This window comes from Lolium perenne, chromosome 3 (assembly GCF_019359855.2).
Source record: "Lolium perenne isolate Kyuss_39 chromosome 3, Kyuss_2.0, whole genome shotgun sequence".
Classification (NCBI taxonomy): domain Eukaryota; kingdom Viridiplantae; phylum Streptophyta; class Magnoliopsida; order Poales; family Poaceae; genus Lolium; species Lolium perenne.
In genome coordinates, this window is record NC_067246.2 from 57,503,987 (window position 1) to 57,517,672 (window position 13,686).

A 13,686-nucleotide genomic window follows, 5' to 3' on the forward strand; every position below is an offset into this window, starting at 1 on the left:
CTTCATGCATATGTAGGAGGAATAGATCACATCAATACTATCATAGCAATAGTTAACTTCGCAATCTACAAGAGATCATGATCATAGCATAAACCAAGTACTAACACGGATGCACACACTGTCACCATTACATCGTGCAGGAGGAATAAAACTACTTTAATAACATTGCTAGAGTAGCACATAGATAAATTGTGATACAAAACACATTGCAATCATAAAGAGATATAAATAAGCACTTCACTATGCTCTTCATAACAGTGAATAAGTATTCTGTGAAATATAGCCTAAGAGACCCACACGGTGCACACACTGTCACCTTTACACACGTGGGACAAGGAGTCTCCGGAGATCACATAAGTAAAATTCACTTGACTAGCATAACGACATCTAGATTACAAGCATCATCATATGAATCTCAATCATGTAAGGCAGCTCATGAGATTATTGTATTGAAGTACATAGGAGAGAGATGAACCACATAGCTACCGGTACAGCCCCAAGCCTCGATGGAGAACTACTCCCTCATCATGGGAGCAGCAGCGGTGATGAAGATGGCGGTGGAGATGGCAGCGGTGTCGATGGAGAAGCCTTCCGGGGGCACTTCCCCGTTCCGGCAGCGTGCCAGAACAGAGACTCCTGTCCCCCAGATCTTGGCGTCGCGGTGGCGGCGGCTCTGGAAGGTTTCTGTGGGTTTCGTCGAACGTATCAGGGTTTTCGCGACGGAGGCTTTAAATAGGCGAAGAGGCGGCGCAGGAGGGTCGAAGGGGTGCCCACACCATAGGGTGGCGCGGGCCCCCCTGGCCGCGCCGGCCTAGGGTTTGGTGGGCCTGTGCCCCCTCCCTGGTGGCTCTCGGGTGTTCTGGATGCTTCCGGGCAAAATAGGAACCTGGGCGTTGATTTCGTCCAATTCCGAGAATATTTCGTTACTAGGATTTCTGAAACCAAAAACAGCAGAAAACAGAACCGGCACTTCGGCATCTTGTTAATAGGTTAGTTCCAGAAAATGCACGAATATGACATAAAGTGTGCATAAAACATGTAGATAACATCAATAATGTGGCATGGAACATAAGAAATTATCGATACGTCGGAGACGTATCAGCATCCCCAAGCTTAGTTCTGCTCGTCCCGAGCAGGTAAAACGATAACAAAGATAATTTCTGGAGTGACATGCCATCATAAACTTGATCATACTATTTGTAAAGCATATGTAGTGAATGCAGCGATCAAAACAATGTATATGACATGAGTAAACAAGTGAATCATAAAGCAAAGACTTTTCATGAATAGCACTTTAAGACAAGCATCAATAAGTCTTGCATAAGAGTTAACTCGTAAAGCAATAAATCAAAGTAAAGGTATTGAAGCAACACAAAGGAAGATTAAGTTTCAGCGGTTGCTTTCAACTTGTAACATGTATATCTCATGGATAATTGTCAACATAGAGTAATATAATAAGTGCAATATGCAAATATGTAGGAATCAATGAACAGTTCACACAAGTGTTTGCTTCTTGAGGTAGAGAGAGATAGGTGAACTGACTCAACAATAAAAGTAAAAGAATGGTCCTCCATAGAGGAAAAGCATCGATTGCTATATTTGTGCTAGAGCTTTTATTTTGAAAACATAAAGAGAGCATAAAAATAAAGTTTTGAGAGGTGTATGTTGTTGTCAACGAATGGTAGCGGGTACTCTAACCCCCTTGCCAGACAAACCTTCAAAGAGCGGCTCCCATTTTATTTTATTTTTGGGTGGCACTCCTTCCAACCTTTCTTTCACAAACCATGGCTAACCGAATCCTCGGGTGCCTGCCAACAATCTCATACCATGAAGGAGTGCCTTTTTATTTTAGTTTTATTATGATGACACTCCTCCCAACCTTTGCTTACACAAGCCATGGCTAACCGAATCCTTCGGGTGCCGTCCAACAATCACATACCATGGAGGAGTGTCTATTTTTGTTAATTAATTTGGGACTGGGAATCCCATTGCCAGCTCTTTTTGCAAAATTATTGGATAAGCGGATGAAGCCACTAGTCCATTGGTGAAAGTTGCCCAACAAGATTGAAAGATAAACACCACATACTTCCTCATGAGCTATAAAACATTGACACAAATCAGAGGTGATAAATTTTGAATTGTTTAAAGGTAGCACTCAAGCAATTTACTTTGGAATGGCAGGAAATACCATGTAGTAGGTAGGTATGGTGGACACAAATGGCATAGTGTTGTTTGGCTCAAGGATTTGGATGCATGAGAAGTATTCCCTCTCGATACAAGGTTTAGGCTAGCAAGGCTATTTGAAACAAACACAAGGATGAACCGGTGCAGCAAAACTCACATAAAAGACATATTGAAAACATTATAAGACTCTACACCGTCTTCCTTGTTGTTCAAACTCAATACTAGAAATTATCTAGACTTTAGAGAGACCAAATATGCAAACCAAATTTTAGCATGCTCTATGTATTTCTTCATTAATGGGTGCAAAGCATATGATGCAAGAGCTTAAACATGAGCACAACAATTGCCAAGTATCACATTACCCAAGACATTTATAGCAATTACTACATGTATCATTTTCCAATTCCAACCATATAACAATTTAACGAAGAAGAAACTTCGCCATGAATACTATGAGTAGAGCCTAAGGACATACTTGTCCATATGCTACAGCGGAGCGTGTCTCTCTCCCACACAAGCATGATGTAATCCAATTTATTCAAACACAAACAAAAATAAGAAACATACAGACGCTCCAAGCAAAGCATATAAGATGTGACCGAATAAAAATATAGTTTCAAGAGAAGGAACCTGATAATTTGTCGATGAAGAAGGGGATGCCTTGGGCATCCCCAAGCTTAGACGCTTGAGTCTTCTTGATATATGCAGGGGTGAACCACCGGGGCATCCCCAAGCTTAGAGCTTTCACTCTTCTTGATCATACTATATCATCCTCCTCTCTTGACCCTTGAAAACTTCCTTCACACCAAACTTCTCATAAACTTCATTAGAGGGGTTAGTACATAATCAAAAACTCACATGTTCAGAGGTGACACAATCATTCTTAACACCTCTGGACATTGCTCAAAGCTACTGGAAGGTAATGGAACAAAGAAATCCACCCAACACAGCGAAAGAAGCAATGCGAAATAAAAGGCAGAATCTGTCAAAACAGAACAGTCCGTAAAGACGAATTTTTAATAAATACTTCCGTTGCTCAGATCAGAAAACTCAAAACTAATGAAAGTTGCATACATATCTGAGGATTACGCACGTAAATTGGCATATTTTTCTGATTTTTCTACAGAGAAAACAGCCCAGATTCGTGACAGATAGAAATCTGTTTCTGCGCAGAAATCCAAATCTAGTATCAACCTTCGATTAGAGGCTTCACTTGGCACAACAAAACACAAAACTAAGATAAGGAGAGGTTGCTACAGTAGTAAACAACTTCCAAGACACAAATATAAAACAAGGTACTGTAGCAAAATAACACATGGGTTATCTCCCAAGAAGTTCTTTCTTTATAGCCATTAAGATGGGCTCAGCAGTTTTAATGATGCACTCGCAAGAAATAATATTTGAAGCAAAAGAGAGCATCAAGAGGCAAATTCAAAACACATTTAAGTCTAACATGCTTCCTATGCATAGGAATCTTGTAAATAAACAAGTTCATGAAGAGCAAAGTAACAAGCATAGGAAGATAAAACAAGTGTAGCTTTAAAAATTTCAGCACATAGAGAGGTGTTTTAGTAACATGAAAATTTCTACAACCATATTTTCCTCTCTCATAATAACTTTCAGTAGCAACATGAGCAAACTCAACAATATAACTATCACATAAAGCATTCTTATCATGAGTCTCATGCATAAAATTATTACTCGCCATATAGGCATAATCAATTTTATTAGTTGTAGTGGGAGCAAATTCAACAAAGTAGCTATCATTATTATTCTCATCATCAAATATAGGAGGCATATTGTAATCATAATCAAATTTATCCTCCATAACAGGTGGTACCAAAAGACTACTATCATTATAATCATCATAAATAGGAGGCAAAGTATCATCAAAGAAAATTTTCTCCTCAATGCTTGGGGGACTAAAAAGATCATGAAAACCAGCTTCCCCAAGCTTAGAACTTTCTATATCATTATCAACAATGGTGTTCAAAGCGTTCATACTAATATTACTACCAGCATGCGAATAAGATTCCATAGGTTTTTTAATTTTCGCATCAAACAATCCATGTTTTAAATCAGGAAATAGCATAAGAAGCTCATTCTTGTCCATTATGCCAAACTAGTGTAAACAAGAAACAAAAAGATGCAATTGCAGGATCTAAAGGAAATAGCTTTGAGTACTTACGGCGCCGGAAAATAGCTTGGTAGCCGAGGTCCGGAGTGTGAGTACCTTTTACCTTTCCTCCCCGGCAACGGCGCCAGAAAATAGCTTGATGTCTACTTCCCCCTCCTTTTCCTGTAGACAGTGTTGGGCCTCCAAGAGCAGAGGTTTGTAGAACAGCAGCAAGTTTTCCCTTAAGTGGATCACCCAAGGTTTATCGAACTCAGGGAGGAAGAGGTCAAAGATATCCCTCTTATGCAACCCTGCAACCACAAAGCAAGAAGTCTCTTGTGTCCCCAACACACCTAATAGGTGCACTAGTTCGGCGAAGAGATAGTGAAATACAGGTGGTATGAATATATATGAGCAGTAGCAATGGTGCCAGGAAATAGCTTGCTGGCGTGTAGTTGATGGTGGTAGTATTGCAGCAGTAGTAACACAGTGAAACAGTAAACAAGCAGTAGTAACGCAGCAGTATTTAGGAACAAGGCCTAGGGATTAGACTTTCACTAGTGGACACTCTCAACATTGATCACATAACAGAATAGATAAATGCATACTCTACACTCTTGTTGGATGATGAACACATTGCGTAGGATTACACGAACCCTCAATGCCGGAGTTAACAAGCTCCACAATTCAATGTTCATATTTAAATAACCTTAGAGTGTAAGATAGATCAATTCGACTAAACCAAGTACTAACATAGCATGCACACTGTCACCTTCATGCATATGTAGGAGGAATAGATCACATCAATACTATCATAGCAATAGTTAACTTCGCAATCTACAAGAGATCATGATCATAGCATAAACCAAGTACTAACACGGATGCACACACTGTCACCATTACATCGTGCAGGAGGAATAAAACTACTTTAATAACATTGCTAGAGTAGCACATAGATAAATTGTGATACAAAACACATTGCAATCATAAAGAGATATAAATAAGCACTTCACTATGCTCTTCATAACAGTGAATAAGTATTCTGTGAAATATAGCCTAAGAGACCCACACGGTGCACACACTGTCACCTTTACACACGTGGGACAAGGAGTCTCCGGAGATCACATAAGTAAAATTCACTTGACTAGCATAACGACATCTAGATTACAAGCATCATCATATGAATCTCAATCATGTAAGGCAGCTCATGAGATTATTGTAGTGAAGTACATAGGAGAGAGATGAACCACATAGCTACCGGTACAGCCCCAAGCCTCGATGGAGAACTACTCCCTCATCATGGGAGCAGCAGCGGTGATGAAGATGGCGGTGGAGATGGCAGCGGTGTCGATGGAGAAGCCTTCCGGGGGCACTTCCCCGTTCCGGCAGCGTGCCGGAACAGAGACTCCTGTCCCCCAGATCTTGGCGTCGCGGTGGCGGCGGCTCTGGAAGGTTTCTGTGGGTTTCGTCGAACGTATCAGGGTTTTCGCGACGGAGGCTTTAAATAGGCGAAGAGGCGGCGCAGGAGGGTCGAAGGGGTGCCCACACCATAGGGTGGCGCGGGCCCCCTGGCCGCGCCGGCCTAGGGTTTGGTGGGCCTGTGCCCCCTCCCTGGTGGCTCTCGGGTGTTCTGGATGCTTCCGGGCAAAATAGGAACCTGGGCGTTGATTTCGTCCAATTCCGAGAATATTTCGTTACTAGGATTTCTGAAACCAAAAACAGCAGAAAACGAGGCGGCACTTCGGCATCTTGTTAATAGGTTAGTTCCAGAAAATGCACGAATATGACATAAAGTGTGCATAAAACATGTAGATAACATCAATAATGTGGCATGGAACATAAGAAATTATCGATACGTCGGAGACGTATCACGGGACGAGGTGCGCCGCCGCCGAGCGATCTTGCCGCCGGATCTGCGGGAGGATGAGGCGTACGCGCTGAACTCCTACAACTGGATTTCATTCGGGACGTGGGAGTTCGACGCGCGCCACCGCGCTGGCTACCTCGGCGACGTGGACTTCTTCGACCGAGAGATCGCCGCAGAAGAAGAAGAGAATGACCAGGAGGACGCGGACGACGAGGAGGACGTCGACATGGTCGACTACGACCACGACGACGGCGGGCCGGCGTGGGATCCGGAGACCCAGCCGCCGGACCTTTCCGAGGATGAGGCCATTGCCATGGCACTGGCCAACAGCGCGCAGGACGAGCTCAACGAGCTCGCTTTGTGGGAGGGGCTCGCAATCGAGCTGCGGGAGTCAGCGCTCGCGTAGGGGAGGCCGGCGACTCCTCCGGCTACGCCGACGCGTTCCAACGACCGCGCTCCGCCTGCTGCTCCGGCGTGGGATCCCTGGCCACAGCCTCCTGCCCATGCGGCGGTACCTCCTCCACCGCCGGCGTACGAGCTTCCATGGCCGACGCCGGAGTTCATTAACCTCGTCAGCGACGACGACCAGTAGGCAGCAGCAACTTTTAGCACGCCTTTATGGCTTTTTATGTTTTTTTTTTAACGTAAATTATGGTTGCATGAATGAAAAAAAAAATATGCGTCTGAAAGATCGAGATGTCGCCTAGAGGGGGGGGTGAATAGGCAATTACAAACTCTTGCGGATTTGTCTTGTAAGAATGCGGAATTAAACTATCGTTTAGTTTACAAGCACAAACCCTAAATATGCTAAGCTCAACTAAGTGTAACAATAGCAACTAGAGCTAAGCAAGATAGGCACAAGATATATGTAGCACAAGTGATAGCAAGATATATATACTTCAAGCACGATGGCTATCACAAGGAAAGAGAGCTCGGGTATAGAAATAACCGAGGCACGCGGAGACGAGGATGTATTCCCGTGTTCCCTTGCTTTGCAACAAGGTACATCACGTTTGGAGGAGTGGAGGTCCCACGAAGGATTCCCCGCACCACGAAGGCTCACCCTATTCTCCGAACCACACCCACGAAGGATAATGGCCCTTTCCTTATGGTTAGCTTTTCCTCCGCTCCGGAGATGGCAAGCTCCACAACCACTTCACAAGCTCGACGAAGGAGAAGCCCGGGCCCCTTCACAATCTTCCACGAAGAGATCACCGGGACACCAACCAAGCCAACTAGGAGGTCACCCTCCAAGAGTAACAAGCTCACGGTCTCTCACTCGAACAAATCGTGGTGGAGAGCTCAACACTATGCAATGATGCAAAGCAAGAACACCGGAGGTGTTCAAGTCCTTCACACTCAAATCCCACCAAAGCAACGAATGCTAGGATGAGATTGGAGAGGAAGAACAAGGGGGAAAGTCAACCAAAGACTCCAAGATCTAGATCCCAAGAGATTCCCTCACTTAGAGAAGAAATGGTTTGGTGGAAGTGTAGATCTAGATCTCCTCTCTCAAATCCTCAAGTATGAGCAAGAATGGTTGGAGGAATCAAGGGAGAGAGCTTCAAATGCAACAATGGAGGTGAGAGAAAAAGGGAAGAAGTTGTTGCTCAAGGTGGAAGAAGGGCTATTTATAGTCTAAGGAGAAAAATAACCGTTGGGGAAAAAGCAGGGTGAAAATCGCATAAAAATCGGGCTGAAAAAGGTGCCCAGCCGGTTGCCAGGCCGGCCGACCGGCCTGGGCGCTGAGGAGCCCGGTCGGCAGCCTGGTCCGACCGGCCCAGCAACCGGGCGACAGCAGACCACGCGCTGGGCGGCGGAAAGGCTCACGCCGCGCGGGAGAGGCAGGCCGCGTGGGCCTTGGCGCGGGGAGGCGGCCAGTCCGGATCCCGGTCGGACCGGAGGGGCAGCTGGGCGGGCCGGTCGCGGACCTGGCCCAAGGCCGGTCACAGGCCGGTGGGCGCCCGGTCTGGTTGGCGCCCGGACCTGGCCGGCTGGGCCGGCGCGTGGCCTGGCAGGCTGGGTGCCCAACCGGCGGCTCCTTTCCCCTTTTTTCTTTTTCTTTTATATTTACTCATTTTCCCTTTTCTTTAATAACTATTGCTCCCGAACTCCGATTGACATGAAACTAATTTCGTTGGAAAGATAACAACGAATGCTATCCAATAGAAAGTGCAAACACAAGAAACTGTAGGAGGGGATTTTATCATGAATATAAAAGGGTAGAACCTTATATCATGAATAACCGGTAAAATCACCCAACCTCGAAAACGCAATAGAAGATGCATGCGAACTCCGTTTTCGATAAACTTGGGCTTGTTGTAAAGCTAGCAACAAGCTCAAGAACCTCACATAGAGAAACACCAAGAAGCAATAAGGATATGCAAAGCATGCAAAGGATTGAGCTCCCTAAGACGATGTGATCAAGTTACTCAACCGAAAGCCCCTCTTAATAGTGTGGCTATCTATCCTATAATCCGGTCTCCCAACATCCACCTTGAGACCGGTAAAAGGAAAACCTAGCAAGGCCATACCTTTGCCTTGCGCATCCCGCTTGATCTTGATGATAACTCTTCAAGCTTCACTCAAGCCGGAATGCCTCACTTGACCAACGTTGCTTCGTGAAGACTCACAAATGCTCCCCCATACACTATGATGGGAAAGCTCCATTGATGCACATCTTCACTAGTCCATTATCATCAAATGGACGGCAAGCTTCAAGTATGTGATTCACTTGAGACGCTCATCTTGAACTTGCCCAACTCAACCTTGTATCTTCACATACTCACTTAAGATAGAGCATGGCTAATATTGAGTTCCACATAAGAACTCCATCTTCATTTCTTCTTATTGATCATATCATATATATATATATATATATATATATATATATATATATATATATATATATATATATATATATATATATATATATCTTCATACCGATGATCTTGATGCCAATACACAAGGTATACCTTTATCTTCATGGCATCCATACTTGAATCCAACACATGGAGAGCAAGTAGTACCTATGGAATATTCCTTCATATAAATTCAATGAAAACATTAGTCCATAGGGGTTGTCATTAATTACCAAAACCACACATAGGGGCAATGTACCCTTACAATCTCCCCCATTTTGGTAATTGATGACAACCACAATAAGAGGGTTTATATAATGAATATTAGTGACAAGTACGCAACTTATCCGAGAATAAGTTGTATACAAGAGGTTGTATTTGATATGGTCAAGTAACACAAAGCTACTAGCCCATATCAAAACCGGCTCTACTCACACAACTACAACAAATGCAATGGATGTGAGTAGAACCAATATATATAGACAAAACTCCCCCACAATATATGCACGTGTGATGAACATGAATTCATTGCATACATTGTCAAGATTAACCTTTGGGATAGTTTCCACTATATATATACAACCATGCAAGACATATAAATGTGGAATGCATGAGAGGCAAAACACTTAAGCACAAACCAAACTTAAGTATAAAACCATTCCCTTAAACCCTCTAAACTTCTCCCCCATTGGCATCGATTGTCAAAATGGGTGAAAAAATTAGAAATCCAATATAATGTGAGTTCCTCCCCAAAGTGTGCACTTCTCATAATTTGAGTGGAATCAAGTGCACATATCCAATGATGAATACTTGAAGGAAGTCAAACTATATTGAGGATCAAAGATTGCATAAAGATAACATGGTGAAGAAAGTTTTCACAAATAAAGCAAGCAATCAAAGATCCAATTGAACAAACAAAGATATCATGATAAGAGAGATATAGTGCTCTAAAAATAAGAAAGCTCCCCAAGGTTCGTGCACAATTTATAATGTTTGCATTTGAATACAATATGCACAAACATGGAATCCTCACTCCCTATACATCATTTAGAACACAACAAAGATAAAAAGAATATGCTTATCAAGAACAACTTGAGTTCAACAATTACGAGATATGAGTGCATGAAGAAAAACAAATAAACCAAGCACTCATAAATCTTCTTTACCAATAACACTAAAATCAAAAGGATAAGAAGATAGTTGGCAAAGAACAAGGATATCAAGGTGATGGATTAACGCTCTTATGTATATAAGTTTCTAAAGTGGACAAAATGATCCATAAAGAAACATGCACACACAAGAGGTTAACAAAATAAATAAGACTAGATATCCGAAATGAAGTCATAAAATATACCAAGGATGTTTGCTTAGGAAGCATATATAGCCTATGGCTCTAATTTTCACTTATGGTATATGAATGAACTTCAACCAAGTTAAACCTCAAAAATATCACAACTAACAATAAGGGAAATAGAGCTAGTTGGAGTGTTTTGAGAAAGGCAACAAGTATCATAAATATGGATTTATTTCGCAATTTCATCAATATTGCACATAAGAGCTCTTTGAGGAATTGATATGCAATAAATTGCTAGAGGGCATATTTGGGTAGGTGAATCATAAACATGATTTATATATATTCCCAACATATGCATCTTCTCAAATTACTCAAATGTACAATAAAAAGTTTTACTTTAAAAATGAGTTTTCAAGAACCGCAATATTTTTTGAAATAAATAATTTCATGCCAAGATACAACCTACAAGAGGTTGGATGCTATATGAGAATGCATGAATAAGATACTTGTTACCGAGATAGCAATGGCTTGATGTAGTAGATAAGAGTTCATCGATCATCCTAGCTTGACTCCAATTCTCATATGGTGACAACACCTTCCTTATAGATGAGACAAGCCTCCATTGCATCTCCAATGTACCTAAAACATTATTCAAGTACATCTTGGTCCCCAAACTTATTGGGTCCAACATGGTTAGACTAACCACAATATATAGGACACACTCCATATAAACATGTGCATATTTAGATGAAGTTTGAATTTCATGCACATCTTAGCCATTTAGGATTTGATGGAGTATATCCTACATAATGGATCAAAAGAAAGCAAGCATGCTACAAGTATAAACAAATTACATATAAGCATGCACCAAAACTTTTAAAGATCCAAGAAAGATATACTTTGGACAAAACACCAAAAGAATTAAATAAGGCATAGAGGTGCCACAAAACAAATTTGTTGTCCAAGTTATATCTAAGAAGCAAATCTCAAAAGATTTGTTCAACAAAGTTCAACAAATGAACTAAGAAGAAACCATTGAGCATAGAGGATGAAATAAAGCAAACATGCTCAAAGATTTATCTCATTCAAGCTAATAAAATATGTAAGAAGGAATGAGATAGCAAACTCCCCAAAAGAGCAAGGTTCGAACAAATAAACCAAACCCTCACTTTTCACAATGGCACAATGTACCGTAAAGAAAAGCTATGTATTCCAAAACAAACACTTGATATGAATCAAGATGATTTATCAAAAGTTTTTTCAAAGGGACAAGGAAGACATATGGGAGCTATAAAGATTTCTTGGAGATAAAATAAGGAAGTAAGAAACAATCCAAGGTGAAGATGATCCAAAAATTCAACCACATACAAGGTTATCAATTGTCAAAGACAATGAGTATATTGGAAATAATTTCCGGTGGTGAATTGACAAAGATAGTAAGGATCAACTTCACAATAAAAGGCATAGGATAAGTATATAGAATTAAGCACTATGCACGGATGAAGATTCTTGATAACTCCAACTAGTCACACAATCACGCATGGCAATGATTAGAATAACTTGAAGCAAACGGTGTCCCAAATAAGATATAGAGATATGTATTTGAGGAAAAACCGTACCAAGAATTTCATATTCAAACAAGAGCCCACAAGATGAGTAATAAAATATTTTTATTGGGAATGGAGCTTGTTTGAGCAAACATGCCACCTAGGAACAAGATAATTAAGAGCATCAACTCTAAGTGGCATAACCTCATATGTTCACATTTTCTAGGCTTGTGATATGTACAAAACATATTACTCCCCCATAATGTGATAAAACATTTCTTCTAAATAAGAGGCAACTAAAATTCAACTAGAGATGATTAATGGATATTTAGGATTTGAATTTCTCATGAGTATGACACACCACATAGTGACTAGATAATCTTGCAATATCAATACTAAGTGGTGGTACTCATGTACACTCATTTTAAAGAAAGAGAGATGCACAAAGCATATCACTCCCCCAAAATGGGATGTTCCATTAATCACTTCAAAGAGAGCCAAATAAGATATCATTAAGATGCATTAGGCTCAAAACAATACACAAGTATATGATGAGTCAAACAAACATACTTGAATACACAAGATAGGCAAGACACAACACATATATACACATATTTGGTACAAAACCAAACATGCAAAGGGGCAAGTAACTTACAATAAACATGAAGAGTTGAAGTATAAGTTACCGCAAAGAGGAACATTGGATATAAGATATAGATGATAATCCATACGACTTGGCTTGGTAAAAATATAATATATGAAGATCCCTTAATTCTTCATGAAGTAGCCAAGTCTCCAATGCCCTCCACTTGTACCTATTGATCAAGTTTGAGATTGTTGGTCCCCAACCAAGTTGGGTCCTAAGAGGTTAGTCACAATAGGCTTGGCAACCCAAATGGTCTTTTTCTTGAGACCACTTTGAGTTCCAACAAACTTAGCAAACACATTGCCATCCTTATCCTTCCCTAGAGAATAATCATCATCAACAATTATAGGGTTAGATAAGGTACCACCTAAGCAAGAAGAAGCAAGGTGCCCCTTCTCACGACATAAGTAGCAAGTGTTCCCCTTTCTCTTCTTTATTGATTTCTTCTCTTGAGGAACAATATCTTGATTCTTCTTGGGAAGTGGCCTATCTTCAACTTGAGGTCGAGCATGAGCTTGACCTTGACCTTGTGGCCGTTTCCCTTGTTGTTTCTCACTCAAGTGCTTCTTCTTCTTCAATGGGCATGATCGAACATGATGCCCTTCAACCTTGCACTTGAAGCAAACCAACTTGGCCGGATCCTTGACTTTATCTTGGCCCTTCTTCTTGTTGCTCTTGCTCTTGGACTTGTTCTTGTTATTGGAGTTGAATACAAGTCCACTCTTGTCATTGGGGGATTGTTGCACACTTAGCATCTTGTCAAGTGCGGATTTCCCTTCATGATGTTTTTCCAAGTCTTTCTTCAAAGAAAGGACTTGGGCCTCGAGCTCTTTGATTTCCTCTACATGGTTAGTAGAAATACAAGTACTAGAGGAAGTAGAAGCTTCATTGTTAGAGCAACAAGGCAAAGAAAGTAATCCAACACAAGGTGTATCACTAGTTTGACTAGATGGATTACAAGGACTAGCACATGGCAATATAGCATTTGTAGTAGAGATTGTGCTAATGTCCACATGAGGCTCACAAGATGTTACCTTGGTGATACTAGCATCATGAGCTAACTTTAGCCCATCATAGGAAATTAGAAGGTCATCATGAGAGCCCGAGAGCTTTTTATGACTTTCTTCCAATTCCCTATAATTGCTAGTTAGCAACTCAAGTTGAGCCCTTA